Raw genomic sequence first — 20,346 nt, forward strand, 5'->3', positions numbered from 1 at the left:
GTTATAGTTAATAAAGTTAGTAATTAATGCATGTAGAAAGCTATTGTTTCAGGATCTGAAGGTATGGCCTACCCTAATTACAGGATACAACAAGCAATTTGACCTTTGTGCCCCAGGAGGACTAGAAGCAATCAAAATCTGTGTCTTTGTGCTCCAAACAGAGACACCTCCAGCCCAGGACACGGATAAAGAATCACCCAGGACACAGATAAAGAATCACAGGTTAAGACATAAAAGGATGCTATGGAAATTGCCAGACTGCAGCTTTTATCTGATTAAAATTTTCCCTGATTTCTAAAACCATTACCTACTTTTTTCCTGAATTCCAACCCCCTTAGCTACACTTTTTCTCCTTATAAAAAAGGTTGGATTGAAATGAAATGTAAGATGGTCTTTTAGGATACATAACATGTGTCTTCTTAGATTGTCAGCCATCTGAATAAAGCACCCATAAAGATTCAATCCTTGTCTCTACTTATTGGTTCTAGCAGTAACAGGCAGCATGCATGGTGACTTTTCCAGTTTCACCAGAACTCAGAGAAACATGTTACTTACTAGATCACTGGGTTATTCTAAAATGATATAACCTAGGAACAGCCAGATCAAAAAGATGCATAGGACAATGTATGGGGGGAAACTGTGGAGCTTCCATGCCTTTTCTGGGCTCTACACTCCCACAGCACCTCCGTGGGTTCACCAGTGCACAAGTTCTTCAAATCCCAAACCCCATCCTCTAGGATTTTTATTGAGGCCTCATTACATAGTCACGATTGGTTAAATCATTGGCTATTATCAATTAATTCAGTCTCCAGCCCCTCTTCTCTCTATGGCATTTGGGAAAAGGACTGAAAGTTTCAATTCTCTAGTCACATGGTGGGTTCTCCAGGCAACCAGTCCCCATCCTCAGTGAAAGGACAAAGCCGGTGCCGTTTGCTATCATGATACTATTTGCTGAGCAGGACTATCGCCTTGTTAAACATGCCTGCCATTTTACTCTTCTGAGCTTATTTCTCCAGGACTGGAAAACTAATGGGAAAACAAGAACAGAACATGACTAACCACTCCCCACAGCTGCAGACAAAATATAACATTGGAGCAAACTGCAGCTTATGCAAAATCAATGGAAACCTCCTGTGTTGCACCATCCCAAACAGCCCAGCATCCACATCGTAGAAGGTTGTAGAAGGTGTGAAGAAAGAAACCTCAGTCAGGCTCCAATACCACTCCCTCTACCTAATTTCTCTCTGGTGACATTATTTGATGCCCCTGGTAGTACCTGCAGTTGTTTTCATTCTCAAATGGGCTTTCTCTCTCTGTATGCCAGAGTGGCTCTCTCAAGTGGGCTTTCTAATGAGCCCATCCCCAGGGCATCTGGCTGGTACCGTCATGGTAAGGTCATTCTCAGGCACAGGGTAAACACATCCATCTTTTTGTATTTCTCTACTGGTGTGGACTATGACTCCCAGTCTTCTCTCTGAAGCATTTGTCTTCTATCACTGGGTTTCTGACCTTTCAGGGGCCAAAGCAGCCCTGCCCAGGCTCTTCTCTGCTGCTTGATTCTTTGGGTTGAAGCTGATACTTCCTTTATTTCCACCACTCATTTACAGTCCTTGAAGCTTTTGTTTTTAGTCAACAGGCCTTCCTTCTTGGTGTTTAGGAACTTCCATCCACTTTTCCAGTTCTTAAAAGTTAAAAGCAAATGAGGGAGCAAAATGGAAAAAGGACTCATGGACAAGGACCACAGTGTGGTGGTTGCTGGGAGGAGGGGGGGTATAGAAGACTAAATGGTAATGGAAAAAAATACAATAAAGATTAAATTTAAAAAGCAAATAAAAATCTTGTGATTTCTCTACAAAAATTGTGATTCAAATTATGTGTATGGTCTTTATGTAATACGTGTTTGTCCATTACATGTGGTATGTTTTCTGCCTCTGAATAATATAACTAGGCTATAATATTTTATTGGCCTAAAGAAGTTAAATACTGATATAAATTAAACAAGATCCTGTGATTTGGACAAACTAATATCAAAGCTGGTTTTAAATTTGATTAATTTTTTAGAGTTATTACCAAAAAATATATATGCTTCTTTTACCATAAGGTTATGTTATAATCTTGTGATTAAGCTTGTTTGACAGCCTTCCCAAAGCTTAAATTTTAAAAGATCTTTTAACTGAGAAATGACTTTGGGTTGTTCCAATGGGCCCTGGAATGCCTCCAGGATTTATTTTCTCTCCTTGTAAAAGAGAAGTTTCTGAACTAATTAAGCCTATTTAATATGCTTGAAATTACATGGAAAGCTTTGCCTAATAGAATAATAATAACTGTTTTATTTATATACATATGTTTTTATCAATAAGATAGTCTAGAAATTTCAAACTGGCCCAGGAAGAAACACAAAAATTCAAAGCTAAGTTTACACAGTAAATTCTCAGGGGTATCAGATGACCTGTCAGTGAAAAAATATTAGCTTGTCATTGTCAGACAAGCTAAGAATGATGGTTCCCTGTGGGGACATCAAGCAGTGGTACTCCGGGTATTAGACCCGCAAATTTGGAATTTATGAATTGTTTCCAATCCTCAATGCACATTTCTGATAAGTCATGTATAGTATTTTAAAACCTTGCATATTGCTTGGTCCTTATATATATTGAGATTGTATGTTAATTCTAAAAATATAGACTTTATACTGTTCTTTTATATCATTTCATAGTAATTATTACTTACCAATAAATTATCTTGAAATACTGTATTTTACAAAGAAGCAAAATTCTTTGTCAATTACATTTCAATTGAATCTATAACCATGCCATTTTATTTGTCATTTATAAATAGTTACTGTTTTACTCTAATGCATTTGCAAATACGTTGTCTTTGGAAAAGTTCATGAAAAAAAGTCTGACTTACTCTAAATTACAGGAATCTAAGTAGGTCATATCTTTAAAGTAAATAAATATTTATAGAACCCTAAAGAATAACTGGATTCATGGAAATGTGGCAAATAATCAAGACAAACAAAATTGGTTATTTGGGACTAAATGAACTGACTGAAGATAATTATTATTCTTATTACTTTGTTTAAAATATTGCTAATTTTAAATCATTTTGTTTCCAGCTATGAGGAAACTTATTTTCTCCCTAAAGCAATTTGATAAGTTACACCTTCATAAGCAATATTAAAACATTTATATTTTTCACCCTACCTAATCCCTTCAGAATTCAGCAATTCTTAATGAGCAAGCATTATTTTCATGGCAATATATTTATTTGCATAAATCCAATAAGAATCTCTTCTGTTTATAATAGCACCAGTTTCCAAATGTGGTTTTAATAATCAAGTCTTTGTCTGAAATATCATGATCCAAAGAGTCGTGCATGGACTCTGGATGTCACCAGAAAACTTTAAGGAATTAAGATTTGCTTTTGAAGCCTGTAAGAGCCCCTTGAGAAATGGCCTGATACCTTGCTTTGTCACATGATTCATGGCAGTCTTTCCAGGTAAGAAACAAAGGGTTTTTTTTTCCTGAAAGATGGCCAGGGAGGAACCTGAAGACATTCTGGGGATCTCAAACCTGAGAAATCCAACCAAACCTATAGTATTGCAGGCAAAGCCATATGGCAGCTCTGTGGCTTGCTTCTGTGCCCTTTAGACTAAAGCTCAAACTAAAGGTTCCTTGTGAAATTTCAGCAAAGCAGATTTGAAAAAGCCTATATAATCAATTACTATTCTTGTGTTCATACAAATAATCAGGCCAAATTGAAACTGGATATAATGCAGTCTCTTTGATAAAAATGAAGATTAAATTTTAGGGATAGAAATGGTGTTTCATTGGGAATCACAATGCCCAATTGTCAACTACAAACTGAATTAAGTCCTAATTTTCTAGTTTTCTTCAAAGGCATATATCAATCAGGGGGAATGCAACCCTAAATCAGAACCCTAACTGGGTCTATCAAACTGGGATAGATAAAGGACAAGAGGGAAAAGATAAAAATCCTATTTTTTTTTAGGGAAAATTAACTGAAACTGTACAAAAGTACACACACATTGACCCTGAGCCTGCCAAGGGCCAACCACTTATGGGGATGCACTTTTACCCATCAGGCAACACCAGGCATCAAGAAAAAGCTACAAAAACTAGCCTTGGGACCCCAGACAGCCACTGAGTGACTGGTAGAAATAACTTTCTGTGTTTTCAACAATCAAGACAGGGCAGAGGAAGAGCACAAAGCCACCTCATAGAAACAAAAGGCTCGCTTGTCAGCTGTAGCTTTAAGCTCTGTGATATCCCAAGGTCACCCAGACCCCAGATTGCAATGGACAACAAAGGGGCAAGGCTATTCCTACAGGCAAGGAGGACACTGGAATGGGAGTGACCACAGCAAATTGGGCTCAAATACCTCCAGATACTTCCGTCTGCAAGAGGGAAGACCACGGAAAAAGTGAGTGCCCTAGGCTCTGAAGGGAACCTAGTGCCTCCAAAAGTTGATGGATTCCAAGGACTCCCACAGCCCCCACTGACCATCTCATCATCATACCAGAGGAGCCTTAGGTGACCCTTGATATGGCAGGTAATCCCACTACAGTTTATAAGACATGGGGACTTTTTGCTCTACTCTGACCCATTCACTGGGGCCTCTTCCTTCCAAAGCCTGTTTGATCACTAGAGTAAAGGGGCATCCTCAATGCTACCATTTCACTCAACCTCTCAGCTGCGCTCAGGAGGATTTGGCTGGTGGAATTTTAAGGCCAATATCTGGTCCTGGTTTTCCTGGCTAACACCCTTCCTAGGACCTATAGTAGCCTTTTTCCTTATTCTTGTTTTGGGGCCATGTCTCCTCAAATCTCTCATATCCCTTCATTCAGTGGAGCATCCAGGTTTGGGGAGTTTCCCTCCATGAATGGCTCGAGGCAATAGCTCAAATTCCTGTCAAATTGGGGCTGTCAAATTCCATCCTCTTCCCCTTAATGACCCATACCCAAGACACTCACACAGGGACAGCTCTACATCCCTAACCAGGAGGAAGTAGCCATGAGAAAATGAGAATTTTGTGTCCACTCTCCAGAACCAAAACCAAGCCAGGTCATTAAGCATAAATATATTTTAAATCCAGAGGAGGGAATGAAAGGACAAAGCTGGTGCCATTTACTATTGTGGCACCATTTACTGAGCAGGCCTATGACCTTGTTAAACATGTCTGCCATTTTATTCTTCTAAGCTTATGTCTTCAAAACTGGTAAACTACTGGAAAACAAGAACAAATTGTGACTAACCACACCCCATAGTTGCAGGCAAAAGATAACATTGGAGCAAACTGCAGTTTATACAAAACCAACCGAAACCTCCTGTGCCCCAAAGCCCCTAACAGCCCAGCAACCACACAACAGCAACCACCCCAGCCTTTTGTAATCCAATAAAAACTCAAAGCCCCTATATCTTGCTACAGGTGTATCTCTCCATACTTAAGCTCCTTTACTATCTTGGAAAGTGAATAAAACTTTGCTCTGCATTTTCTTCTCTTTGTGAATTCTTTTTTATGTGTATTTTATTGATTATGTTATTACAGTTGTCTCATTCTTTTTTCTCCTCTTTATTGCCCTCCACCCAGTACCTCCTTTCCTCCAGCATCCCCCTCTTAGTTCATGTCTATGGGTCATGCATATAAGTTCTTTGGATTCTCCATTTCCTATACTATTCTTAACTTTCCCACCTCTTTTGTAACTACTAATTATGCTTTTATTCCCTGTACTTTCCCCCTGATTCTCCTCCTTTCCCATCCCTGCATATAACCCTCCATATGATCTCCATTTTTGTGATTGTGTTCCTGTTCTAGTTGTTTGCTCAGTTTGTTTTTGGTTTTGTTTTTTTAGGTTCAGTTGTTTATAGTTGTGAATTTGTGTCATTTTACTGTTCATAGTTTTGATCATCCTCTTTTTCTAGATAAATCCCTTTAACATTTTATATAATAAGGGCTTGGTGATGATGAACTCTTTAGCTTTACTTTATATGGGAAGCACTTTATCTGCCCTTCCATTCTAAGTGATAGCTTTTCTGGATAGAGTAATCTTGGATGTAGCTCCTTGCCTTTCATGACTTTGAATACTTCTTGCCAGCCCCATCTTGCTTGCAAGGTTTCTTTTGAGAAATCAGCTGGTAGTCTTATGGGAACTCCTTTGTAGGTAACTCTCTTCTTTTCTCTTGTTGCTTATAAGATTCTCTCCTTAACTTTAATCTTGGATAATTTAATTATGATGTATCTTGGTGTGTTCCTCTTTGAATCCAACTTGTTTGGGACTCTCTGAGCTTCCTGGACTTGTATGTCTATTTCCTTCCCTAGATTGGGGGTGTTTCCTTTCATTTTTTTTTTCAAATAAGTTTTTAATTTCTTGCTCTTCCTCTCCTTCTTCTGGCACCCCTATGATTCAGATATTGGAATGTTTAAAATTGTCCCAGAGGTTTATAAGCCTGTCCTCATATTTTAAAATTGTTCTTCATTCTGTTCTGGTTGAATGTTTATTTCTTCCTTCTGCTCCAAATCATTTATTTGAGTCTGGGTTTCCTTTCCTTCATTTTTGGTTCCCTGTTTATTTTCCTTTATTTCACTTTGTATAGCCTTCACTTCTTCCTTTATTTTGTGGCTTTACTCAATCATTTTTCTAAGCATCCTGATTACCATTGTTTTGAACTCTCCATCTGATAGGTTGGCTATCTCCTCGTTGCTTAGTTTTTGTTTTTGTTTTTGAGTTTTGATCTATTATTCATTTTGGCCATATTTCTTTGTCTCGGCACATCTGTTACATGGTAAGAGGTGGAGCCTTATGTATTTGCCTGGGTGGGGCGACCTACTTGGTTACATTGTGGCACTGTATGTGGGGGACAGGTCAAAGGGGGAACAATACCAATTGCTTGACTCTCACCAGGCTTTCTAGAGGCTGGCACTTTCTTCCACTGCCATAACCCCCACAGATTTTTACAGCCAGAGGTTCTGAGGCTTTATTTTGCCCACACTTGAACCCTGGGTTGCACAGTATGTCCCACTCCCCAGTTGTTCCTCCCAGTTTATCCACACAGGAATGTGGGACTTCCTGGTCTGCCAGCTGCTGCCTTGCCACATGTCCTCTCCATCCCAGGTCTGTCTCTACCCCTACTACCAACCTGTATGAATATTTCTTCTTTAACACCTTGGTAATTGGATTTCCATACAGTTTGATTTTCTGGAAGTTGTGGTTGTTTTTTGTTTTTAAATTTTTTTTCCTTTTTTTGGTTGTGTGAGAAGGTGAAGCATATCTACCTATGCCTCCATCTTCATTGGAACACTTTGTGAATTCTTTAACAACTTGTGTCACCAGCCACCCTAGCACTCAGGTGCTTCACAGTCACCTCATTCACATAATGAAAGTCATCTTTATCACTCTCAACACAGGAAATTCAAAGTTTGGGAACCTTGAGTCAGGAACTGTGGAAGAAGAATGAATATAAATATAAAATATATCTCGATCATCTGAATCATGTCAGAAAAACAAATTTTAACTGAGTGAATTTGAAGATCTAATTGGCTTTCTTACACAATTCATGAATCAGGAAGCATCCCATCTATCAACTAGCAGGACACTGTGAGTGGCTCAAAATGAAAGGGTTTTCTTAATAGGAAGAAGGGTGGGGTAAGGGAGCCATTAACAAAAGAAATCCCTATTGGGACATTTATTCTTGGGCGAGGAGGGGAAGTAGGGAAGGGAATTTTATCATGCAGATTGCCTCTTTTTCTATGGGGGATGGAGGGGACCCGCGTGACATATTACCTTACTGGTGCTTAAGCAGAAAATCCCAGACTGATTGATTAAGATTTATGCTTCTGAGAGAGGTTGAAACTGCACTTAGGTGAGTTATCAAACCTAGGTATGCTATCATGAGCTTTTAATAAAAGTGATGCCATTTTGGGTCTGTGGTCATTCTATAACATGAGCAAAAAATATGCATAATTAATATATTTCTTAATAATCACAGTATCACTGGGAAGGAGATATGCAACTTGGTTTACTATATTTTAAGTTTTTAAAAAAATGTAATTATATTTTATTTATTATGCTATTATAGTTGTCCTGCTATTTCTTTCTTTGCCCCTCTCCACCCAGCACCTCCTGACTCCCTCAGTCCTTCCTCACACCATTGTTCCTGTCCATGGGTATGCATGTAAGTTCTTTGGCTACTCCATTTCCTATACTGTATTTTACATCCCCATGGTTATTCTTTAACTACCTATTTGTACTTCTTAATCCCCTCACCTCTTAACCCATTCCCCCAGACACCATCCCCTCTGGCAACCATCAAAACACTCTCTGTATCCATGATTCTGTCTCTGATCTTCTTGTTTGCTTATTTTGTTTTTTAGATTCAATAGATAGATTGTATTTGACACCATTTTATTGTTCATAGTTTTGACCTTTGTTTTCTTTAATAAGTCCTTTTAACATTTTATATAAATTGGTTTGGTGATGATGAACTCCTTTATTTTTTTCTTGTCTAGGAAGCTCTTTATGTGCCCTTCAATTCTAAATGATAAATTTCCTAGAGTGAGCAGTCTTGGTTGTAGGTCCCTGCTTTTCATGACTTTGAATATTTCTTGCCAATCCCTTCTAGCCTGCAAAGTATCTTTTGAGAAATCAGCTGACAGTCTCATGGGAATTCCTCTGTAGGTAACTAATTGTATTTCTCTTGCTGCTTTTAAGATTCTCTCTTTATCTTTAAGCTTTGGCATTTTAATTATGATGTGTCTTGGAGTGGGCCTTTTTGCATCCATCTTGTTTAGGACTCTCTGTGCCTCCTGGACTTGCATGTCTATTTCCTTTGCCAAATTAGGGAAGCTTTCTTTCATTATTTTTTCAAATAGATTTCCAATTTCTTGCTGTTTTCCTTCTCCTCTGGTACCCCTCTGATGTGAATATTGAACCTCCTGAAGTTGTCCCAGAAGATGCTTACACAATTCTCATTTTTTTGTATTCTTTTTTCTTCTTGTTGTTCTGATTGGTTGTTATTTGCTTCTGTATGTTCCAAATCATTGATTTAATTCTCAGTTTTATATGGAGTCTCTGGGGATCTCCAAGGCAGGTCAAACAATGTTAGCCAGGTTGATGGAGTCTCAGATATGGTACCAGCTCGCCAGCTCTGCTGGCGGAGGGCTTAGGAAATGGACAATAGCCTGTGCTCACCTTGATGCCAGACACTTCAGTTTCTCCCTGCATGCCACTGATGCCTTTCAAGCTGCTACACTGGTGCTGGGATTCAGAGAGACTGAGTCTGAGTAGGTAAGTCTATGTGTGTGTGTTCTTTAAGAGGAACTGCTTGGGGCTTTAACAGTTTCTTCCACTAACTCAATCCCTACTGGGTTTTGCAGCCAGAAATTATGCAGGCTTATATTCCTGGCACTGGAACCCTGTGCTGGGGGACATGGTGTGGGGCTGAAACTCCTCACTCCTGAGGTATCCCTCCTGTAAATTTATCTACCACACGTGGGTGAGATACCAGCCCATTCTGCATCTGCTCCCCTCCTACCATTCTGGATGGATGTGGTTGCTTTAATTCCATAGTTGTCAGACTTCCGTTTGAACTTGATTTCTGATGGTTTTGAGTAATGGTTGTTCTATATTTTAGATGTAATTTTGATGTGGTTGTGCAAAGAGGCGGGCTATGTCTGCCTACACCACCACCATCTTGACCAGAAATCTTATACTTTCAGTTCTAATTTTTAAAAATATTTTATTTATTTATTTTTAGAGAGAGGGGAAGGGAGGGAGAAAGAGAGGGAGAGAAACTTCAATGTGTGGTTGCATTCCAAGCGTCTCCTACTGGAGACCTGGCCTGCAACCCAGGCATGTGCTCTGACTGCAACCTAGGAATGTGCCCAGAAGGAATCAAACCCACAACCTTCAGTTAGGGGAAGATGCTCCAATCAACTGAGCCACACTGGCCAGGGCTTCAGTTCTAATTGTTTAAAAATATTGTCCAAAACATAGAATTAAGGCGAAGAGACAGCAGCATATCCCCCTGAAGCACTGTTTAACTAGCCCATCAAAGTATTATTTAATAATCTAGGATTCAGGGGTCAGCTCACTTTTTTCTGTAAAGAACCAAATAGTAAATGTCAGGTTTTTGTTTAATTACAATTATTTTAAAATGTAAAAGCAATTTATTTTTTCCCCTGGCTGGCGTGGCTCAGTGAGTTGAGCACTGACCTGCAAACCAAAGGATCGCTTGTTCAATTCCCAGTCAGGGCACATGTCTGGGTTACAGTCCAGATCCCTAGTAGGAGCGCATGTGAAAGACAACCACACATTGATGTCTCTTCCCTTCTCTTTCTCTCTCCCTTCCCCTCTGTCTAAAAATAAATACTTTTTTTTTAATGTAAAAGCCATTTTTATCTCATGGGCTACACCATAACAGCCAGTAGCTAAATTTGCCCTGTTGATCCCCAGTTTGGAGACCTCATTCTAAGGGAAGTCCCATTGTTTGTCTCAATATTAGGAAAAGGCCTAGATTTTATAAATTGACATTAATTTTGCAGAGTTTTCTCCAGTAGAGATAAAAATAATTTATCTGGCAGAAATATAACACCAAAAGTTATGGCTTTATTGTCATATGATATTAACCAACTTTGTATCTAATGAAACAATCTTTTTCTTTTAAATTAAATATTTAATTTTGAGATTATTACAGGTGTACATTTAGTTTTAAGAAATAAAACAGAGATGCTGTACTCTTTACCCAGTGGTGGTGATAATGGCATCAAGTGTTAGACTAGTGGAATCAGGCCAGACCTTCATTCAGTAACCTTGGCACTTGAGTTCTGGCTAAGAAAGAAGTCAGAATCAAGACTCAGACTATAAAAGAAAGTTTATTTACAAAGTCACAGACGTAGAAGCGAATTGTAAAAGAAATGGACTCAGGAAACAAGTTACAGAGGCAAAAGAAGGGGCCCTTGAAGCTTAGGGAGAGAAGGGTAAGGGTAAAGGTAACACACTTGAAGGGAAGAGGAGGAGATGGAAAAGGCTCCTGCATGGTCTGGAGAAGGACAGTACACTGGGTCCTCTGTCCTGAAGGCTTTTAAGGGTGGGGATTTTAGGAGAGGTCCCAGGGGAGAGCTCTATAGAATATTCATCAGCTTTCCAAGTGCGTCCTTTCAGAGTCCTTATCTCCACTGATTGGTCAGCACCAGGACAGAAGGTCCACTAGTCAGTGCAGCTGGTCCTAATATCAGCTATGGCGTTGTCTGTCTGGTTTTGCTGCTTTTCTAGGCCTGGAGCTGAAACACAGCTGAGGTTAGATGTATTCGATGTGGGTCAGAACCTCACTGTCCTGGGGGCTTAATACTTAAGGGCTATTCTCTAGAACCCTTGTTAGTTCCCCCTCTAATGGGGGTCTAACCCACATGACTAGCAACATGACCAGGAAAGAAAGGTCAGGGGAGGGCTTGAACAGCATGACCAGTGATATGAAAGGTCAGCGGGTCTAAACCACATGACCAGTGATATGCTAAGGAAGAACAGGTTACTACGAAGGTGAGGTCCTTGTTTTTCCAGTTTTGCTGCTTGTTAGGCCCCTGGGCTTTCTGCCCTGGTGACCTTCTGTACCAGGCCCATTGTCCTTGCTCTGCTCATGTCTAAATACCTACCACGATAACATCTTGCAAGACTATAGCAAAATATCACAGCCAGGATATTGATTCTAGAGCTAAGTACAGAGAATTTCCATCATCACTAGGGTCCCTCCTGTAGTCATTTTACAGCCACACCCACTTTTCTCAAGTCTTCACCTCCTTAACCCCTGCCAGCCATTAATTGTTCTCCATTTCTCTAAATTTTTATTTCAAGTATATTATATGAGAGAATCATATACTATATAACCTTTTGGGATTGACTTTTTCACACCACAATTTTCTGGAGATTTATCCAGGTGAAAGATGAAAACCCTTTTCTTTTAAGGGCCTATTAATATCCAGTTCTTCAAGTGCTCTTTGAGTCGGCCTTACTATTCTATTTGTTCCCTCACTAATGAGTTGAAAAAAATCTTTGCTGTGTGTTTGTTCTCTCGTTGTATGAGTTCTCTTTTTAACTTTTTGAAAAGACTGCTTTGAAATAATTACTTATCCTGTGTTTGCCCCCAAGAGACAGGTTCCACTTGGCTCAGTTTTTTGAGAAAACATGTATCTCGTCAGAAAAGATCACATTTCTCTCCTTCAGTCAGAATAAAAACATAATTTGCTTTGTTTGAATTTCAAAGTAATAATAAGAAACATGGTGCTTCTCTAGGACAGGTTATTTTTGTGAGATTTTGGGATGAGTTAAAAAGAAAGTTTTAAAAATAACCGTTTTATCCTATGCCACTGATTCTTTTTTATTTTTATTTATAAAGCAAAGCTTCCAACAGTATATTAAAATAGAGACTTATGAGTAAGTGGTCAAAAAACTCCATGTGTCCTTCACACTTCAATTTTTTGCTTGTAGTGAGAAGCAAGTAGTTTGTGATAGAGATCATCACTTAATAGAAAATGTATGTTTTCTTGGACAGGAAGATTAGAAGCCATTTAGTCTACTCCATTATTTTGGAACATCACTAACATAAATCTTCTTTTTAAAAAACCTAATGACAAAAATTTACACATAAAAAGAAAGAATAGTATAACAAACTCCCATAAACCCATCATTTAAATTCAATGTTACTAATATTTGACCAATCTTGTTTTTTTAACAGTCATTGAATAGTTCTTTATTAGTAGGCTGTCGTGAGTTGAAAAAAAAATTTGTATAATTCCAGATCCCACAGAGAAAGACTTAAGTGACATGGCCTTTGTACACATGGAGAGGAGAGAGTTGCTGTGGTGTATGCAGGGGTTCCCACCGAGCCCAGTATTTTAAGCTTCACTCTATGGCTATCAGAACCTGGCCCTGTTTTTTTTTTTTTTTCCATAGGTAGAAACACCCAGAAGGGAATCTAGTCAGAGACACAGACCACATTTCAGCTTTAAGTCTGAATTATCCAAGAAGGGAGTTGACCCAATAACACCTGAGGGCTCTCCCCTCCTGTTTTCCAAAACACCGAAGAGAGGCAGAAAGCCAGTTTCTGTTATGGAAGCCTGGGGCAATGGCTTCCATGAAGAGGTACACACTCTGGGTGCAGAGTTGTGAAGAGGTTAGGAAAGAAGTCTCTGGAGTCAGACAACCTGGGTGCAAATTCTGGAGTCACCCCTTCCTGCTTGTGAGCTCAGACAAGCTATTCAGTATTTCTAAGCCTCAGTTTACTCATCCTGGTCTCTGGCAAAGGCAGGGGCAGGGTGGGCTGGGCAAAGTAGGGGGAGCAGGATGGGCTGGAGACACCTGAGGAGAGACTAGGGAAGGAAGCCTTGGGGAGAGAACTGAGCGAGTAGCTGGGGTGAGATCCAGGTGCTGACTCCTGTAATATTTGACCAATCTTGTTTTAACATACCCATCACTTCTCCCAATTCAGCAAATCCCAGGAACTCTTTAATTTCATCCATAAATCCTTCAATATGTATCTGCAAGAGTTTTGGCCATTTTAAACATAACAATCCAATCATTACAAAGAAAAATAGTAATAATTCCTTAACATTATCCAATATCCAGTTTGTATTCAATTGTTCCCCATTGTCTTAGGCTTTTTTTTCCAAATGATTGGAAATAGGATTTAAACAAGATCTCTGTGTATATATGGTTGATTTTTTTAATGTTATTTTTTTACTTATTTATTTTGTACCAATTTTATAAAGATAACATTGACATACAATAAACTGTATATATTAATGTGAATAATTTGGTATGGTTTGACATATTACCACAATGATGATGATAAACATATCCATCACCCCCTCTAGTTTACTCCTGTTCCTTCATGATCCCTCCCTCCCAATCTTTCTGCACATTCCCATCCCTAAGCAACCATCGGTCTACTTTCCATAGATTAGTTTGCATTTTCTAAAATGTCTTAAAAATAAAATCATGCAGTATGTATTCTTTTTTGATCTGGCTTCTTTCCCTCAGCATAATTATTTTGAGATTCTTTTTAAAAAAAAATGTTATTGTTATTCAATTACAGTTGCCCCCATTTTTCCCCATTACCCTCCCCTGTTTCCACCCCCCAACCACATCCGATCCTCCCCATCGTTGTCCTTGTCCATGGGCCTTTATACTTGTTTCTTAACTTGACCCTTCCCTTTCTTTTCCCTGTTATCCCCCTTGCCCGTCCCCTCTGGTCACTGTCAATTTGTTCTTTATTTCTAAGTCTCTGGTTCTATTTTGCTTGCTTGTTTTTTTTTTTTGTTGTTGGTTAGGTTCCTTTTATAGGTGAGATCATATGTCTTTCACTCCCTGGCTTATTCACTTAGTATAATGTTCTCCAGTTCCATCCATGCTGTTGTGAAGGGTAGGAGCTCCTTCTTTCTTTCTGCTGCGTAGTATTCCATTGTGTAAATGTACCACAGTTTTTTGATCCACTCATTTACTGATGGGCACTTAGGCTGTTTCCAGCACTTGGCTATTGTAAATAATGCTGCTATGAACACGGGGGTGCATGGGTTCTTTCGAATTGGTGTCTCAGGATTCTTAGGGTATCATCCCAGCAGTAGAATTGCTGGGTCAAAAGGTAGTTCCATTTTTAGTTTTTCGAGGAAATTCCACACTGTTTTCCACAGTGGCTGTACCAGTCTGCATTCCCACCAACAGTGGACTAGGGTTCCCTTTTGTCCACAGCCTCGCACAGTAGAATTACATTGTATGGATGTATCACAACTTTTATATCCATTTGTTTATTAATGGATACTTGGGCTGTTTCCAGTTTTTGGCTATTATAAATAAAGCTGCTTTGTATATCTGTGTAAAAGACTTTATATCTACACGTACTTCTATTTCTCCTTAGTAAATACATAGTACAATCACTGGGTCATATGGTCGGTATGGATTCAACTTTTAAGACACTACCACAGCCCTGGCTGGATAGCTCAATTTGTTTGAGCATGGTCTAATATACCAAGGTTGTGGGTTCGATCCTTTGTAGGGGCCCATACAGGAATCAGACAAATTTGTGTTTCTCTCTCTCCCCCTTCCTCTCTGTTGCTAAAAATCAATAAATAAAAAGAAACTACCAAATTGTTTTTCAAAGTGTTTTTACCAATTTACAGTCTCTCCAGTAAGGGTATGAGAGCTATGAAGCTCCACATTCTTGCCAGCATTTTCTGTAGTCAGTCTTTTAAATTTTAAATAGTCAAATTTCACTTATATGTAAAATCTGAAAAAACAAAACAAATTAATAAACAAAACAGAAACAGTCCCACAGATACAGAGAATAAACTGATAGGTACCAAAGGGGTGGGCTATGGAGGGTTAGGAGGAAAAAAAGATAGTGAACCAGAGGAATTGCCTCCTGAAAACAGCAATAACAACAACAAAAGAGACTAGGTTTTTTTTGACAGAGGCCAAAGAAAGATTTTTAGTTGGTATGAGTACATGAGCAACATTGACTTTTAAAAATACACGCATATAGGCCCCAGCTGGGTTGCTCAGTTGGTTAGACCATCATTATGATAACACCAAGGTTGTGGGTTCCATTTCCAGTAAGGGAACATACAAGAATCAACCAATGAATGCATACATCAGTGGAACAACAAATCGATGTCTGTTTCTCTTTCTCTCAAAAAAAAAAATCAATAAATGAACATTTTTTAAAATACACACATATAAACAAAAATAATATATTCTAAAAGGACAATATTTTTTTAAATCCAACTTTACATATTCTAATAGGTGAAGTTCTATTCTCCAATCACACTTGTTTAAGGCCAGTTACTTTACAATCTTCAAACAAAACAACATACAGTCGGGCTTCAGGTCAAGATGGCAGCCTAGACAAACATGGCTTACCTCTTTGAATAACCACATCAGAATTACTACTAAAATATAGAACAATCAACACTTGGAACCATCAGAAATCAAGTTCAATATAAGTCTGACAATTATGGAATTAAAGAAAACACATCTACTGAGACTGGTAGGAGAGGCACAGATGCAGAATGGCTGGTATCTCACCCATGTGTGGTGGGTGGATAAAAATTCAGAAGGGATAACTCAGGACCGAGGAGTCTCAGCCCCACACCAGGCACCCCAGCCCAGGGTTCCAGAGCCAGGAAGATAACTTTGCACTACTTCTGGCTGCAAAAACCAGGAAGGACCTAGCTGGTGTGGCTCAGTAAATTGAGTACTGGCCTATGAATCAAAGGGTCATCGGTTTGAGTCTCAGTGTAGGGCACATGCCTAGGTTGCAGGTCAGGTCCCCAGCAGGGGGTGCACAAAATGCAACCACACATCAATGTTTCTCTCTCTTTCTTCCTCTATTCCCCTCTCTAAAAATAAATAAATAAAATCTTAAAGAAAAAAAAAAAAACAGTGGGGATTCAGTTGATGGAAGAAACTGCTGGAGCCCCAAACAGTTCTTCTTAAAGAACCTGTACACGTACTCACCTACTCTGATGCACTCCCTCTGAGCGCCAGCACCTGGTGACAGCGTGAAGGGCACCAGTGGAATGCTGGGAGAGGCGGAAGTGTCTGGCAGCAAGGCAAACAGAGGCCATTGTCCCTTTACTGAGCCATACCCCCACAGAGCCATAGAGCTGGCAGGTTGCTGCCATTATTTGAGACTCCATCAACATGGCTAACATTGTTTAACTCACCTTGGAGATCCCCAGAGACTCCGCCCTACCCAATTTACAGGCCTATCCAAGCTGCTTTTCCATATGAATAGCAGGTCTTGGCTCATGCTTCACAGCTTCCTAAATCCTATCAAACAAACAACAGCTGGTCTCAGTGAGCTCCAGGCTTGGCTCTAGGAGCAGCCAGATTAGTTTTACAGCTTGGCTTCATCTGGGAATCTCCAAGCCCAGCACAAGTAGCAGCCCTCTCAGAGTGCTTTATAGCTTGCAGACAAAACACAGGTGTGGACTGACCTTGATCTGCACCACCCGGAAATACGAGGGCCAGCGCACCCAGTGGACAGCTACAGACCATGCTGGAACACCACCACTCTGTCCCTGCACAGCTGATCCTCCATGGAGGGCAGAGATTTGTGCTCTGTGGTCAAAGCCAATCCTTGAAACTGACTGGCCTGGGTAAATCCCTTACATCGGCCTGCCTACAGCAACCAAGGAAACTACAAGAGGAGAATGTATTCAGCCCACACAAAGGGGGCGCACCTCAAGTACCCAACTTGGCTGATAGGGGAGGCTGTGCCATTGGACCCTATAGAACACCTACTACATTATGTCACACTACCAAGAAACAGAGTCACAGCAGCTCTACCTAATACCTAGAAACAAACATAGGGAGGCTGCCAAAACAAGGAGACAGAGAAACATGCCCCAAGTGAAAAAACAGGTCAAAACTCCAGAAAAAGAACTAAATGAAAGGGAGATAAGCAATCTCTCAGACACAGAGTTCAAAACACTGGTTATAGGGATGCTCAAGGAACTTAGTGAGCACCTCAGCAGCATAAAAAAGATCCAGTCAGGAATGAAGGGTACATGAATTGAAGAAAAATTTACAGGGAAACAACAGTAGAGTGGATGAAGCCAAGAATCAAATCAATGATTTGGAACATAAGGAAGCAAAACACAACCAATCAGAACAATAAGAAGAAAGAATGCAAAAAAGTGAGGGTAGTATAAACCGCCTCTGGGTCAACTTCAAGATGTACAACATTTGAATCATAGGGATGCCAGAAGGAAAAAAGAGACAGCAAGAAATTGGAAATCTATTTGAAAAAATAATGAAAGAAAATTTCCCTAATTTGGCAAAGAAAATAGACATGCAAGTCCCACAAGCACAGAGTCCCAATCAAGCTGGACCCAAAGAGGAACACACCAAGACACATCATAATTAAAATGCCAAAGGTTAAAGATAAAGAGAGTCTTAAAAGCAGCAAGAGAAAAGAAGTTAGTTGTCTACAGTAGAGTACCCATAAGACTGTCAACTGATTTCTCAAAAGAAACTTTGCAGGCTAGAAGGGACTGGCAAGAAGCATTCAAAGTGATGAAAAGCAAGAATCTACAACCTAGATTACTCTATCCAGCTATCATTTAGAATTGAAGCATAGATGAAGTGCTTCCCAGACAAGGTAAACCTAAAGGAGTTCATCATCACCAAGCCATTATTATGAAATGTTAAAAGGACTTATTTAAGAAAAAGAAGAAGATCAAAACTATGAACATTAAAATAACAAGAAACTCTAACTATCAACAACTAAATCTAAAAAATAAAAACAAAAACAAACTACACAAACTAGAACAGGAACAGAATCATAGGTATGGGGATCATTCGAGGATTATCAGCTAGGAGCATGAAGAGGGACAAAGGAGACAGGAGCATAATTGGTAGAAACAAAATAGACAGGGGGATGTTAAGAATTGTATAGGGAAGGGAGAGGTCAAAACACTTACGCGGATGACCCATGGACATGAACTAAGGCAGGGGGCAGGTGGAAATTCCTGGAGAGAAGGGAGGTCCTGGGCAAAGGGGGTAAAGGGAAAGAAAATTGGGACTACTGTAACAGCATAATCAATAAAATATACTGTAAAAAATAAATTTAAAAGATAAAATATAAATTTAAAAACAGCATACAGCAACAGACTGAATGCAAAAGTAGATATGAGCCCAGACCTGCAGAGGCAGCAGTGGGAGCAACTTCAACCTGTGCCCTCTCCCAGCACCTCCCACCCTCTTCTGCTACCCACTCCATGGTGGGGGGGGGCAGGGCTCTTCCCCCATCCTCTCCCTCCTCCTCTTCCACGCTAGCCTTCTTCCTTCACCAATACAGGGCAGTTCCCTCCCCTTCCCTCCTGCCCCTGTTGTTTGCCCCACCCCCTGCACACCCTCACCTCCCCGCCTCCAGCCTGCAGTTTTTGGCTTTCACCCCTTCCCCACCCCTCCAACCTGTAACCAAAACTTGACCACTCTAAGCCCAGCTCCCCCAAACACTGCTCAACATGAATACCAGTGTGACTGAAGGAAGATTAATTGTCAGCTCTCACCATCTGGCTATTTATGCATGGAAGGAAAATTAGCAGTATTATCAGAAAGAAAAGAGAATCCATTAAGAGGATGTGCAAGGACAACAGTGCAACATCTCAAAAGGGAATTGTCGTGAGAGAATTATCACTTTGACTGGACCCTTTGATGCTATCTTCAAGGCCTTTGTTATGATCATTGACAAACTGGAAGAGGATGTCAGCAGTTCTACAACCAATAGCACAGCTGCCAGTAGACCCCGAGTCGTCCCGAGGCTGGTGGTCCCTATTAGTCAGTGTGACTCTCTCATTGACAAATGTGGTTGCAAGCTCAAGGACATAGAGAGTACAGGGGCTCAGGACCAAGTGACAATGGATGTGCTCCGCAAGTCAACTGAGTGGGCCATCACTATTGCATAACCGTCCCATACCAGGCCAAGCCATCCAGATCCCTGGTCATCTTTGCATGTGGTCAGGACAGGTACAGCATAGGCAACAACACTGCGAGCTTTCCCCACACCACCTTGTCCATGTGCCTCAACCCTGACCTGGAGGGACCACCTCTAAAGGCCTATAGTATTCAAGGACAGTATGCCATTCCACTGCCAGATTTGATCAAGCTGCACCAGATGGCAGTGCAACAGTCTCATTTTCCAATGACACATGGCAACACCGGATTCAGTGGCATTGAATCCAGCTCTCCAGAGATGAAAAGCTACTAGGGTTTGGATGTATCTGCTCAGATTACTTCTCATGAACTCACCATTCCAAATGATTTGATTGTCTGCATAATCAGTGTCAAGTGCCAGCATCAGTAAGATCAGTCAGATGTCTGGGATGCAAATCAAAATTGCAACCCAGTTGAAGGCATCTACTGATAGGCAGGCTACCATCAGTGGGTCTGCTGCCAGCTTCAGCCCAGCTCAATACCTAATCAATGCCAGGTGTTCTTCAGAGATGGGTGGCATGGGGAGCAGCTAGAACAATGCAGATTCATTCATGACCCCTTTCTGCTGTTCACCACCACTCATGATCCAGTTGTGTAGTTTCTGAACAGTGAGTGATTCCAGGTTTTAAATATTTTGTAAATTTTCAGTTTCCACACACTTTACCATCCACGTCTGATTTCCTCAGAAAAGATTTTATTTATTTTTAGAGAGAGGGGAAGGGAGGGAGAAAGAGAGGGCTAGAAACATCAATGTGAGAAGAGAAATATGTAAGAGAAACATCGATAGGCTGCTTCTTGCTTGCCTTCAGCTGGGGGCCTGGACGGCAACCCAGGCTTGT

General features: G+C 40.2%; 1 pseudogene; it reads left to right on the top strand.

Moving 5' to 3' along the window:
- The first annotated feature begins 16,269 nt into the window (after window positions 1-16,269).
- On the top strand, window positions 16,270-20,040 carry LOC129062947 (poly(rC)-binding protein 2-like; annotated as a pseudogene).
- The last annotated feature ends 306 nt before the right edge of the window (window positions 20,041-20,346 follow it).

Source organism: Pteronotus mesoamericanus, unplaced genomic scaffold (genome assembly GCF_021234165.1).
Source record: "Pteronotus mesoamericanus isolate MK-2021 breed Mesoamerican mustached bat unplaced genomic scaffold, CSHL_Meso_final scaffold_85, whole genome shotgun sequence".
Taxonomy (NCBI): Eukaryota; Metazoa; Chordata; class Mammalia; order Chiroptera; family Mormoopidae; genus Pteronotus; species Pteronotus mesoamericanus.